The following is a 17,990-nucleotide window of genomic DNA, read 5'->3' on the forward strand; positions in this document are numbered from 1 at the left end:
CCCTAATTCTCCCCAATCCAGGTGTCTGAAACCTCCTTTAAACACGCTGTGAATAGCATTGAAGAGATCGTATCGCCCTGCCTGACGCCGTTCTTTATTTGGATTTTGTTGATTTCTTTATGGAAGACTACGGTGGCATTGGAGCCGCTATAGATATAATCAGTATTTTTACATACGGCTCGTCTACACCCTGATTCTGCAATGCGTCCATGACTGCTTAGGTTTCGCCTGAATCAAACGCTTTCTCGTAATCAATGAAAGATACATATATATATATATATATATATATATATATATATATATATATATATATATATATATATATATATATAAGGGTTGGTTATTGTGATGTTGTTAGGACCGTTACGTTGCAAAGCGTGTGACGGGAGGAAGATGGAGGAGACGGTGCAAGATGAGCACACACACAATTATATTAGACGGCACGTAGACAAGAAAAATATCTTAAGCTAGACCCACACATACAAGGTTGTTCGTAAACAGAAAAAAAAAATTAGTCTCACGAGGTTGCGGTTAAGTCCGGAGTGTGGTGACACGTAGAGTCCTTGAGGTGGAACACTTGTTCGTCGAGTGATGACCGGCGCGGAATAGCAGACGCAGCAGCACGGGGCAGGAAAAGGTGGACGGCCCACAGCTCGGTAGACGAGAACAGGCCACTCGGTCGCCCGGCCACCCGAACCTCGCGCGTAGAAGCGGGTTCCAAGATGCCGGCAGGCCGACCTGAGGCCTCGTGCAAGGCAACGACCCGAGGCGCTCCTCGTCTCGACGACGGACGCTCGCTCTCCCGAACCTCACGCGTAGATGCGGGTTCGAGGCTACAGCAGGCCGTTCCGGGGTCTCGTGCCGTGCAACGACCCGAGGCGTTCCCTGTCCCGAAGACGGACGCCCGGTCAAGTGAACCTCACCGGTAGATGTGGGTTCCGTAGGCCCGGTGGCCCTAGTCGTGCCGGCGTTCCAACCATCCCCGTTGCGCGAGCCCCCTTTCATGTGCTCCACGAGCCTCCCTCGTCTTTCTTTTCCTCTTGTTGAGCACGGCCGCAATGTCGTCTGCTCTTGCGCTTGGTACTTTTAGTAGTAGTAGTAGTAGTAGAAAACTTTTAATGAGATCGTTTAAGAGATTTGCGGATTCGAAGCCTCCGTCGTCTTCTTGGCGCCGGCGACTTGAGGCTTCTCTTCAGCAAGGTTGGGCCCCTAGTCCAGGGCTCCACTGAGTCGCGCTGCATCAGCAGCGTGCCGCACTAAGGCCCTTTGGGCCGCGAGCTCGCTGCTGGTGAGCCGGCTCTCCCATTGCTCCGCACTCGGGAATTCGTGTTGGTGGAATGCTTTATTTCGTTCGCACTCCCATGTGATGTGGTATAGTGTGGGTGTGTTGCCGCACCAGGGGCAGTTTGCTCTGTATTGTGTTGGTGACATCTTGTTATAGATGTACAAGTTGGGGAAGGAGTTTGTTTGTAGCCTACGCCACCCGACTGCTTCCTCCCTAGTGAGGGCTTTGTGTGGTGGTGGGTACTTGAATCTAGTCCCCCTGTATAGTTGTAATGTCTCTGTGTATCCCCCCTCGCATGCTAGTAGCTGAAGCTCCAGAACATCTGACATGCCTGCTCGGTATGTAAGCCCTCGAGCTAGGCTGTCTGCTCTTTCGTTCCCCGCTACTCCTGCGTGGCCTGGGACCCAGATTATGTGTTGTATGGGTGTCTGCTCAGCAGAGGCTGCTGCCCCACTGATTATCCTGAGGGCCATGCCGCTAATTCTGCCCTTCGTATAGTTTTTACACGTGTCTTTCGAGTCTGTTAAGATGTTTAGGGATCGGCCTTTCCTATAGCCTTCTGCTACCGCCAGCGCGACGGCAATTTCCTCGGCCTCCGTTATGCCCACGACCTCCACTGAGGCGCATGTGGCCATGTCTCCTGTGCTATTAACTACCACCGTAGCGGCTAAGCGCTTCCCTGCATGTACGTACATGGAGGCGTCCGTATAGACTGTGTTCTCTGACCGGCCTAGCCTCCTTTCTAGCTGCTCGGCCCTTGCTGTTCGTCTGTCCTCGTGTAGGTTAGGATCCATGTTTTTAGGCAGGGGTCCTACATTAAAGGTCTTTCTAAGGTCGTCCGGTACGTCCGCGTATCTGTCTACCAGTCCGCACGTGTTCCGACCCAACCTTCTCAGGAGCGCCCTTCCCGTAGAGGAGCCTCTGAGTCTGATGAGTTGTGCCCCCAATTGAGCCTCGGCAAGCTCATCGAAGGTATTGCTGATTCCGAGTTGGAGTAGCTTCTCGTTTGATGCGTTTCTGGGCAGGTGTAGAGCAATCTTGTATGCCTTCCTGAGAATACAGTCGGCTTGCTCTCGCTCCGCCTTTGTTGTTGCGTGGTAGGGCAAGGAGTACATAACTCTGCTAACGATTAGGCTGTTGATGAGTTTGAGGGTATCTTCTTCTTTCATCCCGTACCTTCTCTGGGAGACTCTACTGATCATTCTGCCAACCTGCTCCGCGGCTCTTCTCAGCAGGCTGATGGTATGGCTGCATTTTCGGCTGCTCTGCAGCCACATGCCTAGGATTCGTACCATGTTCTGCTCTGGGATCAATTGCCCCTCTAGAACTACTTCCAGCGAGGCTTTGGTAGGATTTCTTCCGATCCTGATGATTTCCGACTTCTCCGTCGAACATCTGAGGCCTCTCTCCCTGACGTAGGTCTCTACGCAGGTCGCAGCTTCTTGTAGTCTGTCCTGCTTCTCCCCTAACGATCCTTGGGTGACCCACACCGTGATGTCGTCGGCGTACATCGCGTGTTGGATCCCCGGGATTTCCTTGAGGCGTCTTGCTAGCCCGATCATCGCCATATTGAACAGGACGGGCGATATCACGGAGCCTTGGGGTGTTCCTTTGCAAGGCGTGGTGAAGACGTCGCTTCTCAGCTCGCCTAGTCCCACGGTCGCTGTTCTGTCGCTCAGGAAGGCCCTGATGTAGTCGTGGGTTCTTCCCCCGCAGTTGGTGTTGTTGATGCCTTCCATGATGGCGGCGTGGCTCACGTTGTCGAAGGCTCCCTTTATGTCGAGGGCCATGACAACGTTTTCGCCACTTCTCGGCATTTTCTCGAGTACTTCCTCCTTGAGTTGGAGTAGTACGTCCTGCGTAGACAGGTGGGCTCGGAACCCGTACATGCTGTCTGGGTACAGTTGGTTCCTCTCTAGGTGCGACTGGATCCTTCTTGTGATTACTTTCTCGTACATCTTGCCCAGGCACGACGTGAGGGAGATCGGCCTGAGGTTCTCGACCTGGAGTTTCTTGCCTGGCTTCGGGATCATTACCACTACCGCGTGTTTCCACTCGGCCGGCACTTTTCCTTCGTGCCAGAGCTTGTTGAAGTAGGCTGTGAGCTGATCTATGGCGCCATCGCTGAGGTTTCTTATGAGCGAGTTCTTGATTCTGTCCGCCCCCGCTGCTGTGTTTTTTGTTGCCGACCTGATCGCCTCGACGACTTCCTCTCTCGTTATGGGCCGATCCATGGTGGGATTCTCTTCGCCCTGGTACTCTTCTTGGTAGCTTTCGACCTGGTCTCTGCCGTAGCATTTGACCCGGACTTCCTCGAGTAGCTGTTCGTCCGTGCCCGTGTACTGGTGCACCAGCCTCTGAATCGATTTGCCGCTTTCTGATTTGTTCTTGCTCGGGTCCATGAGGGACTTGAGGATCTGCCACGTCCTGGCCGTGCTGAGGGTGCCGTTCAGCGCGTTGCTGAATTGCTGCCATCCTTGCCTAGCCAGCTGCGTTGCATACTCCTCCGCTTGTTTAGTTATTTCGGCTATTTTAATCTTTAGCTTCCTATTGAACTTCTGTCTTTTCCAATGCTTGGTGAGGCCGCGTCTCGCCTCCCATAGCTTGAGGAGCCGCTTGTCCACCTCCGGAGTTTGTTCGGTTCTATCCACCTCTTTAGTATAGAGTTCTTGGATCTGTCTGAGTTGCTGGCTCCACTCCTCCGCAGATACAATGTCGCCCTTGATCTGCTTGCAGTGTGCTCTGAAGGCGTCCCAGTCCGTTAGGCGGACCTTGCCTATTTTCCGCTTGATATTGTTTGCGGTTGTGCTGATCCTTATTATGTAGTGGTCGCTTCCAAGGTTCTCGAGCAGGTTCTCCCATTCTGCTTGTCTGGCGCCCCTTACGAAGGTTAAGTCAGGGCACGTGTCTGAACTGACGCTGTTCCCCTGTCTAGTTGGGTGGTGTTCGTCGGTTAGCAATTCGCACTCTGCCTGTTCTGCTGCAGCGCAAATGCCACGTCCCTTCTTGTCGTCTTTATTGTAGCCCCACCTCGGGCTCTTGGCGTTGAAATCACCTGCTATTACTAGGGTGTTGTTCCCCGCGAACTTTTTCGCCTCCGTAAAGAGCCTAATAAAGTCCCCATCTTTCTGTCTGGGCGGGCTGTATAGGTTTATAATATAAGTGCTTTTAGATCGTGCTTTCTTTTTGGGGATTATCTCCGTGATCACGTGTTCGATCCGGGTGTCCTTTATTTCGTTATGTGCTATGGCTACTACTTGTTTGCTAATGAGAGTTGCCGTACGGCCATTTTCCTGACACGTGTAGCCCCTAAGCGTAGGGGTGCAGTTTGTTTCCTGTAGCATAATTACGTCTGGTGGGGTTCCTCTGGCATAGATGAATTGCTGCAGGAGGCCTTGTTTTTGCCTGTACCCCCTGCAGTTCCACTGCCACATCTCTAATTGTTGGAGGCGTTCTGCCATGATGGGTTACCATTATTTGCGTTGGGGGTTTCTGTGCCGAACCTGCGTTCGTTAAGTAATCTGTCTCTAGCATCATTGGTTATTCTCTGTGTGTTTTGGCTCTTGATGTGCGTCCTGACATTCTGTTCTAACAGGGCAAACTTTTGTTGTCCCTGCTGCATTTCGCTTTTTAACTGCTGCATCTGCTCTTGCATCTGCCTCTGCATGTTCATCATGAAGGTTTTAAGGTCATCGTTGGAGGTCCCTCCCTCGTGGTGTTGTTGCCCCGTCTCCATCGCCCTAGGCGGTGGGGTCAGAGTCCTAGGCGGGGCATAGCCTGTCCTCGATTCACGTAGTTCTCTGATAACCTCGCTTAGCTGCTTCCTAAGCTGCTCAAGTTCACGTTTAAGTGTCGTATTTTCCTCCGCTAGCTGTTTCTCGCGTGCGGTTTGTGTGTTGTTTGTGTTCGAGTGCGGAGCAAAGAGTGATTTGGGAGGGCCGTCTCCCCAGCTCACCTTAACGCCGCCGCTCTTCTTCTTTTGCTGTCTCTGCCCTTGCGTCTGCTTCTGCTGTTGCTTGTCGTTGCCGCCCAGGGGTGGGAAGGACTCGTCCTTTTCGGATCCCCGGCTCTGGCTCCGGTTCCGGCTGCCCCCGCGGCTGCTCCGGCCCGACTCCTGACTCTCGTCACGGAACCATCTTGGTGTTCTTCCCCGGCTGCGGCCCCGGCTACGGCGTTGCTGCTGCAGGGGGCCCCACCGCAGCTCGCTCGCCGACTTGAGTCGCTGTTTGCAGTCTCTCGTGCCCGCCACGTGGTCGCCGCCACACAGCAGGCATTTGGGTGTGCATGGGTGGTCTGCCGCCGGGTTCTGGAGGCCGCACTGTCTGCAGGCCCTAGTCTCCGGATTCGGGCAGACGTCCATTCGGTGCCCCTGTTGGCCGCAGGTGTAGCATACCTGCCTCGTGGGCCGGTACGGGTAGCACCAAAATTCTCCGCTGTGGTAGAGAACTTGCTTCGGGAGGGTGGGGCCGTCGAAGGTGATGATGGCCGTGCTGGATCTCCCGAGCATTCTGGCTGTTAGGATCTTCACACCTTGCGTGCGAACTCTGAGGCTTGCCTTGAGTTCCTCGGGCGAAGTCTCCGGATCCACTCCGTGGATCACCCCGCGTAGCGTGCCGTCCGGCGCCGCTACGTGTGCGTTTACGGCGTAGTTCTTGCCTCCGAAGCTCAGCTGCTTGATGCGCATAATCTTCTTGGCCGCTTCTTCGTTGCTGGTGCTCACAATTATGATGTTCGATCCAATGCGCAGCCGGATGATCAGGTCTTCTTCCTTACATCCCCGCTCGGTAGCCGCGACTACCGCCCGCGCCACGTGGTGTTGGTGCAAGTCTCTGACTGCGAGTCCTCTCGGCCGGAGGACGATTTTAAAGTCGTCTCTGGGGAGCGGAGGCAGGCGTCGCCTCGGCGCTCCCTCCCTCTCCTTCTTCTCCGCCGCGGCTGGCGCGCCAGCTGCGTTCTTCGTCGCCCCTGAAAAAGGCGCGCAATCTAGGCCGTTTCCCGCCAAGACTTGCTGCTTGCCGCCGCCGTCTTGGCGTTTCCGTTGTTTCTTCGACATGGCGACTATCCAGTCGTCTTCTTTTTCTCTGTCGATTCCGCTTACTTGTGAGCGTTGGATCGTTGAGGTGCTGCTTCCCGGGGCTTGGATCCCTGCTGCAGCGAGGCCGTCTCGGTCTTGCTGCATGTGGGCCATTTCGATGGTGTCGTGGAAGTCTTCTTCCATGTTTTCCTGGGATTCAGCCGAAAATCTTGTCGGTCTTAAGGTCACGGGTTGGTCGTAGCTCGGATTGCTCGTTCGGGACATCGCTCCGATGCGTCTTCACCGCGGGCCGAAGCCGGGAAGGACGCGGAGCCCCGTACGTAACGCCCTGCCGACCACGTGGGAACTTCAAATGCCGATAAAATCCGAAAAAAGGGGACCCACCGGCTTGAAATTGGTATCCTCGTGGTCCTCTTCACTTCCGACGTCGATTCCGACCAGAATTTCGGTAGTCCGATGGGATTAACCGGGTCAAAGGACCCCAAAATCACGGAGCGCATGTGAAGCACGTCCGCACTCTTCGGCGAACGCAGCGTTCCCCTTGGTACTTTGTGAATACTTCTTCACAGTTATATTCCGCACATTTCGCTTTCACCTTATTGATAGTGTGAATATGGTCTATTGTTGAGTAGCCTTTACGGAATCCTGCCTGGTCCTTTGCTTGACGGAAGTCTAATGCGTTCCAGATTCTATTTGCAATTACCTTAGTAAATACTTTGTAGGCAACGGACAGTAAGCTGATCGGTCTATAATTTTTCAAGTCTTTGGAATCCCCTTTCTGATGGATTAGCATTATGTTAGCGTTTTTCCAAGATTCCGGTACGCTCGAAGTCATGAGGCATTGCTTATACAGGGTGGCCAGTTTCTCTAAAAGAATCCGCCCACCATCCTTCAACAAAGCTGCTGTTACCTGACCATCTCCAGCTGCCTTCCCCCTTTGCATAGCTCCCAAGGCTTTCTTTACTTCTTCCGGCGTTACCTGTGGGATTTTGAATTCCTCTAGACTACTCTCTCCTCCATTATCATTGTGGGTGCCACTGGTACAGTATAAATCTCTATAGAACTCCTCAGCCACTTGAACTATCTCATTCATATTAGTAATGATATTGCCGGCTTTGTCTCTTAACGCATACATCTGATTCTTGCCAATTCCTAGTTTCTTCACTGCTTTTAGGCTTCCTCCGTTCCTGAGAGCACGTTCAATTCTATCCATATTATACTTCCTTATGTCAGCTGTCTTACGTTTGTTGATTAACTTCGAAAGTTCTGCCAGTTCTATTCTAGCTGTAGGGTTAGAGGCTTTCATGCAATGGAGTTTCTTTATGAGATCTTTCGTCTGCTGCGATAGCTTACTGGAATCCTGTCTAACGGAGTTACCACCGACTTCTATTGCACACTCCTTAATAATGCCACAAAGATTGTCGTTCATTGCTTCAACACTAAGGTCCTCTTCCTGAGTTAAAGCCGAATACCTGTTCTGTAGCTTGATCTGGAATTCCTCTATTTTCCCTCTTACCGCTACCTCATGGATCGGCTTCTTATGTACCAGTTTCTTGCGTTCCCTCCTCAGGTCAAGGCTAATTCGAGTTCTTACCATCCTATGGTCACTGCAGCGCAGCTTGCTGAGTACTTCCACATCTTGTATGATACCAGGGTTAGCGCAGAGTGTGAAGTCTATTTCATTTGTAGTCTTGGTGTTCGGGCTCCTGCACGTCCACTTTCGGCTATCCCGGTGCGGAAGAAGGTGTTCATTATCCGCATATTATTCTGTTCCGCAAACTCTACTAATAACTCTCCCCTGCTATTCCTAGTGCCTATACCATATCCCTCCACTGCCTTGTCGCCAGGCTGCTTCTTGCCTACATTGGCATTGAAGTCGCCCATTAGTATAATGTATTTTGTTGACTTTACCCATCGCCGATTCCATGCCTTCATAGAAGCTTTCGACTTCCTGGTCATGATGACGGGATGTAGGCGCGTAGACCTGTACAACCTTCATTTTCTACTTCTTATTAAGTTTTACAACAAGACCTGCCAACCTCTCGGTAATGCTATAGAATTCCTGTATGTTACCAGCTATATTCTTATTCATCACGAATCCGACTCCTAGTTCTCGCCTCTCCGCTAAGCCCCGGTAGCACAAGACGCTCCCGCTTTTCAGACCTGTATGTGCTTTATTTGGCCTCCTAACTTCAGTGAGCCCTATTATATACCATTTACTGCACTCTAATTCCTCCAATAGCACTGCTAGACTCGCCTCACAAGATGACGTTCTAGCGTTAAACGTTGCCAGGTTCATATTCCAATGGCGGCCTGTCCGGACAACAAGGCGTGCAAAAGGCGTGTGTAAACGACGGGAGTATGAATGACTTCCTTGCCGTGCTGCTAGAGCAGTGCGGCTCTTGCACGGTCTGGTGCGCTCGAACTGTCATGGACCAGGGGAATCCCACTGTCCAATAAAACAATACTGCGAGGGCCGTTGCCCTTGCTGACGCAATGGCATTTCTGCCCAGTGCTCTGAATGTCAACGAGAAGAAATGCAACAAGGCGTGGGTAAACGAAGGGAGCAACAATGACTCCCTTGTAGTGTGGCTAGAGCGGTGCGGCGTTGCGCTGTCTGGTGCGCTCCAACTCGCACGGACCGTTGAAATCCGATAGCCCAATTAAAACAAAGCAATGTGGTGGTTGTTGACCATGCTGATGCAATGTGATTTCTGCCCAGTGCTCTAAATGTCAATGTGAAGAAATGCAACAAGAAGTGGGTACACGACGGGAGTAAAAATCACTTCCTTGCAGTGGGGCTTGAGCAGCGGGGCTTTGAGCAGTGGGGCTTTGAGCTTTGAGGTGTGCTTAAACTGGCATAGACCGGGAGAATCCGACTGTCATAATAAAACAAAGCATTGTGGTGGCCGTTGACCATGCTGACGCAATGTGATTTCTGCCTATTGCTCTAAACGTCAACGTGGAAAAATGCAAAGAGGTGTGGGGAAAGGAGGGCAGTAGCAATAACTCCCTTGCAGTGCGGCTAGAGGAGTGCGGGCTTTGCGCTGTCTGGTGTCCTCCAACTGACACGGACCGGGCGAATCCGACTGTCCATTTAAAACAAATCTTTGCGGTGGCTGTCGACCATGCTGATGCAATGTGATTTCTGCCCAGTGCTCTAAATTCAATGTGAAGAAATGCAACATGACGTGGGTAAACAACGGGAGTAACACTGACTGCCTTACAGTGGGGCTAGAGCAACGCGGCTCTTGGACTGTCCGGTGTGCTTCAACTGGGATGGACCGGTGGAATCCGCCTGTCCAATTAGAACAAAGCATTGCGAGGGCCTTTACCATGCTGACGCAATGTGATTTCTGCCCAGTGCTCTAAATTTCAACGTGAAGAAATTCAAAGAGGCGTGGGTAAACGAGGGGAGTAACAATGACTCCCTTGCAGTGCAGCTAGAGCAGTGCGGCTTTTGCACTTTCCGGTGTGCTTGAACTGGGATGGACCGGGGGGATCCGACTGTCCAATTAAAACAAAATATAGCGGCGGCCGTTGACCATGATGACTCCATGTGATTTGTGTCCATTGCTCTAAATGTCAACGTGAAGAGTCCTAGCCACGTGAACGTGCCCTTTGTTTTTCAGCATCAACACAGGACGTATTTCTGTCAGTAGCATGTCTCCAGCGACCTCACCTGCATTGGCCGCGCTAGCTAATTTTCCAGTGACGAAGGGGACGCGGTGCGACGCAGCGGTGAGGGAGAACGGGGAGCCCGACTTTGCGGTGGGGGTGCCAAACTCCTGTCAGATGTCGTGGAGCGATTGCGGGAGCTATTCAGCCAATACTCTTCGCCAGATTATACGTGTGCTGGCCACGGGGCACCGTAAGGCCTTGCGGAGGGCCGTCAAAACTCTGAGAGCTAGCCATACCACGTGATCATAAGGTGGTTGCAAAACCGCGATGTATGTCCTGAAACGCCGTAGGAGTAACGCACCGGGAGAGGTCGAAACTTGGGTTGTTCGTCGGTGAACCGGATGCTACATTTTCTATCAAGTAGTGTGTTTGTTCGTGGCGTATGTCACGACGATACATCGGGCGTCGAGAAGGTACGCGCTGAGTGCGTTGGTCATAGCACGGAGTCAGAGGGCGTGTTGTCATCCTCGACTGTGGGGCTGCAGTGTACTCTGGCCGCGGCGCTAACCATCGGTTGCCAAGCGGCCGCATGTGGCGCAGTCATAGCCTCACGTGTCATGTAAACGCAATGTTGGTGAGCAATCGAATCCAATATCTCTTCGCGGCGAGAAAGTTCCTCGCGGACAATCTGTCGGATGGTGGAAGCGAGGTCGAGGCAAGGACTCGTGTCCACGTTCGCCAGCGTCTGCCAACCGACCAAACTTTGGCGTAATTCGACGCATCTTGAGCGTTTCAAAGTTTCGCAATGCCGAATGACGTCGGACACTGCACTGATGCTTTCCTTTCCAATTAGAAAATTATACACATCCTCAGCCGCTCCTTTCAGCAAATGTCCAACTTTATCTTCTTCCAGCATGAGAGCACTGACCGCCTTGCACAGCTTTAACACTTCTTCGATATATGTGGTGCGCGTCTCACCTGGTAGCCTCGCCCGTTGCAAAAGGGTCCTCAAAACACCCCTTTAGCTCATCAACAAACAGTTCCCACGACGTAGGCGCGTTCTCGTGGTTTTCGTACCACACGAGTGCGGCGTCGGTCACGGAGAACACCACATTGGTGAGCTGAGCGGTTGCATCCCACCCGTTGGACTTGCTCACTCGTTTGTTGTGTAAGAGCCACTCGTCGGGATCTTCCCCCACTTTGGCTCCGCAGGTGGGTGGAGCTCGGTAGTATGGCAGCGCAACGCTAGGCGCTGCCCTCGGAGCGGCTTCTTCTGGCATGTCGAAGACGGTCACGGCTGATGGTGGAAGGTCGGCAACTCGACGGCTTCGACGAAGCTGCAGTCATGACGGTTCCGTTGTTTCTCTATTTCTCTATCACTTACTTGATTGTATGGTACATTTAGTGTGATCACCTGCTTGATAGTGTATCACATTTCTCGATCACCTGCTCTATAGTGTGAATATGGTCTATTCTTGAGTAGCCTTTACGGAATCCTGCCTGGTCCTTTGCTTCACAGAAGTCTAAGATGTTCCTGATTCTATTTGCGATTGCCTTAGTAAATAGTTTGTAGGCAACTGACAGTAAGCTGATCGGTCTGTAATTTTTCAGTACTTTAACGTCCCCTTTCTTCTGGATTAGGATTATGTTAGCGTTTTTCCAAGATTCCGGTACGCTCGAAGTCATGAGGCATTGCGTATACAGGGTGGCCAGTTTCTCTAGAACAATCTGCCCACCATCCTTTAACAAATCTGCTCTTACCTGATTCTGCCCAGCTGCCTTCCCCCTTTGCATAGCTCCCAAGGCTTGCTTTACTTCTTCCGGCGTTACCTGTGGGATTTTGAATTCCTCTAGACTATTCTCTCTTCCATTATCGTCGTGGGTGCCACTGGTACTGTATAAATCTCTATAGACCTCCTCAGCCACTTGAACTATCAAATTCATATTAGTAATAATATTGCCGGCTGTGTTTCTTAACGCATACATCTGATTCTCGCCAATTCCTAGTTTCTTCTTCACTGCTTTTAGGCTTCCTCTGTTCCTGAGAGCATGTCCAATTCTATCCATATTATACTTCCTTATGTCAGCTGTCTTACGCTTGTTGATTAACTTCCAAAGTTCTGCGAGTTCTATTCTAGCTATAGGGTTAGAGGCTTTCATACATTGGTGTTTCTTGATCAGATCTTTCGTCTCCTGCGATAGCTTACTGGTATCCTGTCTAACGTAGTCACCACCGACTTCTGTTGCACACTCCTTAATGATGCACACAAGATTGTCGTTCATTGCTTCAACACTAAGTTCCTCTTCCTGAGTTAAAGCCGAATACGTGTTCTGTAGCTTGATCTGGAATTCCTCTATTTTTCCTCTTACCACTAACACATTTATCGGCTTCTTATGTACCAGTTTCTTCCGTTCCCTCCTCAGGTATAGGCTAATTCAAGTTCTTAACATCCTATGGTCACTGCAGCGCACCTTGCTGAGCACGTCCACATCTTGAATGATGCCAGGGTTAGCGCAGAGTATGAAGTCTATTTCATTTCTAGCCTCGCCGTTCTCGCTCCTCCACGTCCACTTTCGGCTATCCCGCTTGCGGAAGAAGGTATTCATTATCCTCATATTATTCTGTTCCGCAAACTCTACTAATAACTCTACCCTGCTATTCCTAGTGCCTATGCCATATTCCCCCACTGCCTTGTCTCCAGCCTGCTTCCTGCCTACCTTGGCATTGAAGTAGCCCATCAGTATAGTGTATTTCGTTTTGACTCTACCCATCCCCGATTCCACGTCTTCATAGAAGCTTTCGACTTCCTGGTCATCATGACTGGATGTAAGGGCGTAGACCTGTACAACCTTCATTTTGTACCTCTTATTAAGTTTCACAACAAGACCTGCCACCCTCTCGTTAATGCTATAGAATTCCTGTATGTTACCAGCTATGTTCTTATTAATCACGAATCCGACTCCTAGTTCTCGTCTCTCCGCTAAGCCCCGGTAGCACAGGACGTGTTCGCTATTTAGCACTGTATGTGCTTCTTTTGGCCTCCTAACTTCACTGAGCCCTATTATATCCCATTTACTGCCCTCTATTTCCTCCAATAGCACAAATGTTGCTCATGCTCGGGCACATGATGTTGCTCAAAAAGTCCACTGACTCATCGGCTTTTCTGAGGAGCCAATTCTAGAAATCTAGACGATTGTGCATGTCCCTATCTTCCGAGCATTAGCGCTTGTTATGGTGGTACGGGTGAAAAGCCTTCATTTGAATCCTCCAAACTGATGACTCGGAAATTGGTGCCTCGTCCCGCTGGCTAGCCTGTGTGTTTGTCGCCATAAATGCTAGAACAACCGTGCGTTGGCTAGGATTTAAAGATGGAGTCCTCCGCCGCTGTTTCTTGAAGCTGCTCGTTCGTCTCAGGTTCTCATAATCTTTGATGATAGTAGACGCGTTTGGTGTACCGCCACGCTTCTATGACTGATACATATATTTGCAGCCTTCCTTTTGTTGCCATTTGCAGATCGCAAGAGAAGGATCAACTTTACCTTTTGTTCATTAGAGAAAGACATCGCGACTCAGACGGAACAAAACACACTTTCAAACCTATGCAGTGACGTGGTGAATTCGCTTTTGTGGTGATAAGATCTGTGGCAAAAAAATAAACTTTCTTGCACTTTAGCTATGCTAAGACAACAGGTATCAGAACTTGTTTCGAACTAGCACCGAACGCGACAATTTACTTCGGCCGGGGCGCAGCAGATAAGGCTCAATCACGATCTTCTTCTTGATTTCCTTGTTTTCCTTCTGGATAACCCAAAGGGAGCCCATTCGAGCTTTATGATTCGGTGTGGAGTTCTGTCACGTGCTTTGCTCCATATTTCGCTAGGTTTATTTATCAGTCGGAAAATAGCTAGTATACAAATAGTACGTCGCTGAAAATACCCTTGCCTGTGCCTTCAAAAGCTTCATTGACACTTTAATAATTAGGATGGTACGTCTCGAGTTATATAAATAATTACAATTACCGAATTAAATCTGAGTAACAAAAAACTACTGACAGCTACTCCACTGTACTGTAAACAATATGCACTGAATTTTTCTTCGAGTAATGCATTGTTATTTTTTTTACCTTGGTGCATGACAGTTAATTGGTACACCTTGTATAAATTTATTACCTTTGCATGCAAGTGACTATGGGCGCTATAACGTAAAACAATTCGAAACTTTTCTATTCCAATTCTGCAATCAGCCCTACGCGATTGATTAGAAGCGTTTTTTGATCAGCCCCACTTCTCCTGGCTGTCACGGGATGTCACGAAAACTGCGATAGCTCCCCATCTAATGTGACGTGTGCACACTGATTATGCATCATTTGACCGATCAATAGAAAAATAGGTATTTCTGATTCGACACCTTTTCGTCATTAGCCCTCGGCTATTGATCAAAGCCTTTCGGGCTGCACCCACTTCACCTGCCTGTCACGCGACGTCACAAAACCCCAAAAACAGTACCCCGTGAAAGTGACGTGTACGCGTTAAAGATGCAATAATATGCCGAAAAAAACTAAGTTTTCTTCTGAATAGCCGCAAGCTGCCCCGTTCCGAAAGGAATAAAAGACGGCTGCCGCCGATCGCCCAGGCACTGGCTACTCGCACCTACCGGAAAGCATAAATTTATTTGCGTATAATAAAGCTTTTTGCCTGGCCGCCTAACGTTTTCGAGCACTTTCGGCACGTTTACAACATCGTTATGCCAACTCTTCTTTGCTGAGGATCCCTTTTAGTGGCATTCTTAACCTTCCGTTGCATGCCGCCACGATTTTCGACCAGCCACGGCGAGTTGAATGATGGAAAGTGGACCAATCGTAGACGCCGGCACCACCCTCTTCGTCCGGTTATCAATTTTCAGTGCAGTGTCTCGGCCCCATAAGATCTCTCTCCACTTGAGCGTGCTCCTCGCCTCTTGTGAGCCCATCAGAAAAGACAAGCCGCTCAGCATAGGCAATGTTATTCGATTTTGAAGCAAACAAAAGTGATCGCCTATGAACGAGGAGCGCGTTTGATTGGTCTTTTCATACAACCCTTTTGAAGACCGCCCGATGCTTGCGTAGGCGGTTACGCAAATTTGACGTCAGGAGATTGGAATAAAAACATTTTGGAATAGTTTTACGTTAGAGGGCTCTATGTTTCCAGGCCTGATAAATGTTGTAAACTATTGGAAATGTTTGTTTTTCATGAGTCCTTAGAATTGCTTATTGCAAAGAGAAGCGATACTGAGATACACAACATTCACGTGCATATCACACGCCATTGATGCGACTCTGCCGAAGGGGTCACTGAAATCTATACGTTTTTTTTTCATGGTCAAAAAAAGCACTCAAAGCAATTTGAAGTGTCGTGAACACACAGCAACATATTCATTCTCTAGTCATAGGCTAGCCACACCTTTAGAAATAATTTTTCATTGTGGCTACTTCCATCTCTCTCAAAAATATAATGAACATTGTCCTATGTGTATATTTAGATATGTTTTATATGTGCATGGCGTTTACAGTGGTAATTTAACACAATATTGAAGTGAGAAATTATGGATGAGGCAGCAGCCGCTAGTGCTTCTAATGCGCGTGTCCAGCTAATGTCAAGATTTGCAGAAATAAAGCGAAATTATGAAATGAAAGCCGCGCCAACAAAGATGCACTCAGCTATTAGCCCCAGTAAAATTAAAAGTGAAAAGGTCGAGCAAAGTCAAAATGAATCACAAATGATGTCAGTGACAAAGCTCTAGTAATGGCACTTTAGGTGTGTGTGTGTTTGGAGTGGCAGGGGCTTCGGTAGCGCCCAGTGGAGGGGGGATCTCGCCCCCCCCCCGGAAACTCCGGAGGGGGCTCAGACCCTAGAGCCCCCCTGTAGTCTGCGCCTATGCTTCGTACCATCGCTCTTTGCGCGGTCCTTAACTTCTTCTCAAGCTTCTTTGTTAGTCTCCAAGTGTCTGCCCCTTGTGAGCACCGGTAAAATGCATTGATTGTGCACGTTTATTTTCAATGATAGTCTTAAGCTTCCAGTCAGGAGCTGATAATAACTGTCGTATGCGCTCCGATCCATTTTATTCTTCTGTGAATTTCCTTCGCATGATCAGGGTCCCCTGTGAGTATTTGGACTAGTTAAACATACTCCATCACAGACTTTTGAGGCTGATTGGCGATCTCGAACGCTTGTTCCTTTGTCGGGCTATACATCATTGCCTTCTGCATATTAACCCCAGTCTTACATTCTCTCTGTTAAAGTTCTCAGTAATTTGTGGTAACTCGTCCCCAGTGTTGATAAACAGAACAGTTTCATCTGTAAAACGAAGGTAGCTGACATATTCAGCATTAATCCTCGCTCCTAAGCTTTCCCAGTTTATTAGCTTGAATACTTATTCCAAGTACGCAGTGAATAGCATTGGAGATATTGTGTCTACTTGTCTGACCCCTTTTCTGATAGGTATCTTCCTACCTTGTTGTTGGGAATTGATGTAGCTGTGGAATCTCCGTAGACATTTCAAAGAAATTTGCGTACGCGTCCTGTGCTACTCGATCGCGTAATGTCTCTATGACTACTGGTATCTCTACAGAATCAAATGCCTTTTCATAATCTATGAAACCAATATAGAGAGGCTCATTGTACTCTGCGGATTTCTAGATTACCTAATTCATGACATGCATGTGATCCATTGTAGGGTATCCCTTCCTGAAGCGAGCCTGTTCCCTTGGTTGGTTAAAGTCCGGTGTTGCCCTCATTCTGTTGGAAGTTATCGTGGTGAATACTTTATATAATTTTTCACTTCTTTAATGTCTCCCTTTTTGAAAATTAGTATAATGTTGGCATTCTCCAGTTCTCCGGAACCATTGAAGTCCATAGAGAATTCGTATAAAGTACCGCTAGTTTTACAAGCATAATGTCTCCTCCACCTTTGATTAAACCAACTGTTATTCCATCTTCTCCTGCTATTTATCCCGTTTCATGTCTTGCAAGGCCCCTCTAACTTCATCGCTAGTTAAAAATAGAGCCTCTCTAACCTGTTCATTACCATTTCAGATGGAAGTATCGTGGCTGCTCTGGGTACTCTACAAGTCAGTTGAATTCTTCCCCTGCTTTTACTCTACATTCGAGATTGCTGTTGATATTACCCTGCTCATCTTTAGTGCATACATCTTGCTTTGTCCTATGCCAAGCTTTCTTCTCATTGCTATTGTGTTGCTTCCATTTTTTACTGCTTCCTCAGTCTTTCTCCCGTTATAATTCCGAATATTCCTTATTTCTCCTTGTTGATCAATATTGACAATTCTGTGAATTCTATCAGAGATATTACTTTGGACACTTTCATACTTTGTCGTTTCTTTATTAGCTCCTTTTTTACTTGGGAGAGCTTACCTACTGGTTGCCTTGGTAATTTACCTCAAACTTCAATTGCTGCTTCTGAAGCCAGCCTAATTACGGTTTCATTCATTACTTCTATGTCATCTTCATCGCTCTGTTCTAAGGTCTGCTTTTACCCTTACTGCTTCTAGCTTGGACTCTTTCTTCTTCTTTACTAATTTTACTCGTTCTCTCTTCAAATTGAGGCCAATTTTAGACCTCACTAAACTATGATCACTGCACTTTACCCTACCTAACAGTTCTATATCCTGCAATATGCTGGGATCAGCAGAAATTATCAAGTCCATCTCATTTCTTGTTTCAAAATTAGGCTATTTCCAGGTCCACTTTCTGTTGCCACGCTTCCCGCAGAAGGTGTTCATGATTCGCAGCTTATTCCTTTGCGCAAATTTTATCAGCCTTTCTCCTCTAGCGTTCCTAGAATCGCCTGCGTAGTGGCCAATTGCTTGTTCACCAGCCAGCCTTTTTCCACACTTTTGCACTCGAGTCACCATTAATACAGTATACTGAGTTTGCACATTTTTCGTTGCTAATTCAACATCTTCATAAAACTGATATCTTTCATCATCATGACTGGAGGTTGGAGCGTAGGCTTGTACTACCTTTATTCTGTACCTCTTATGAAGTTTCATTACG

Source organism: Dermacentor andersoni, chromosome 2, assembly GCF_023375885.2.
Source record: "Dermacentor andersoni chromosome 2, qqDerAnde1_hic_scaffold, whole genome shotgun sequence".
Classification (NCBI taxonomy): Eukaryota; Metazoa; Arthropoda; class Arachnida; order Ixodida; family Ixodidae; genus Dermacentor; species Dermacentor andersoni.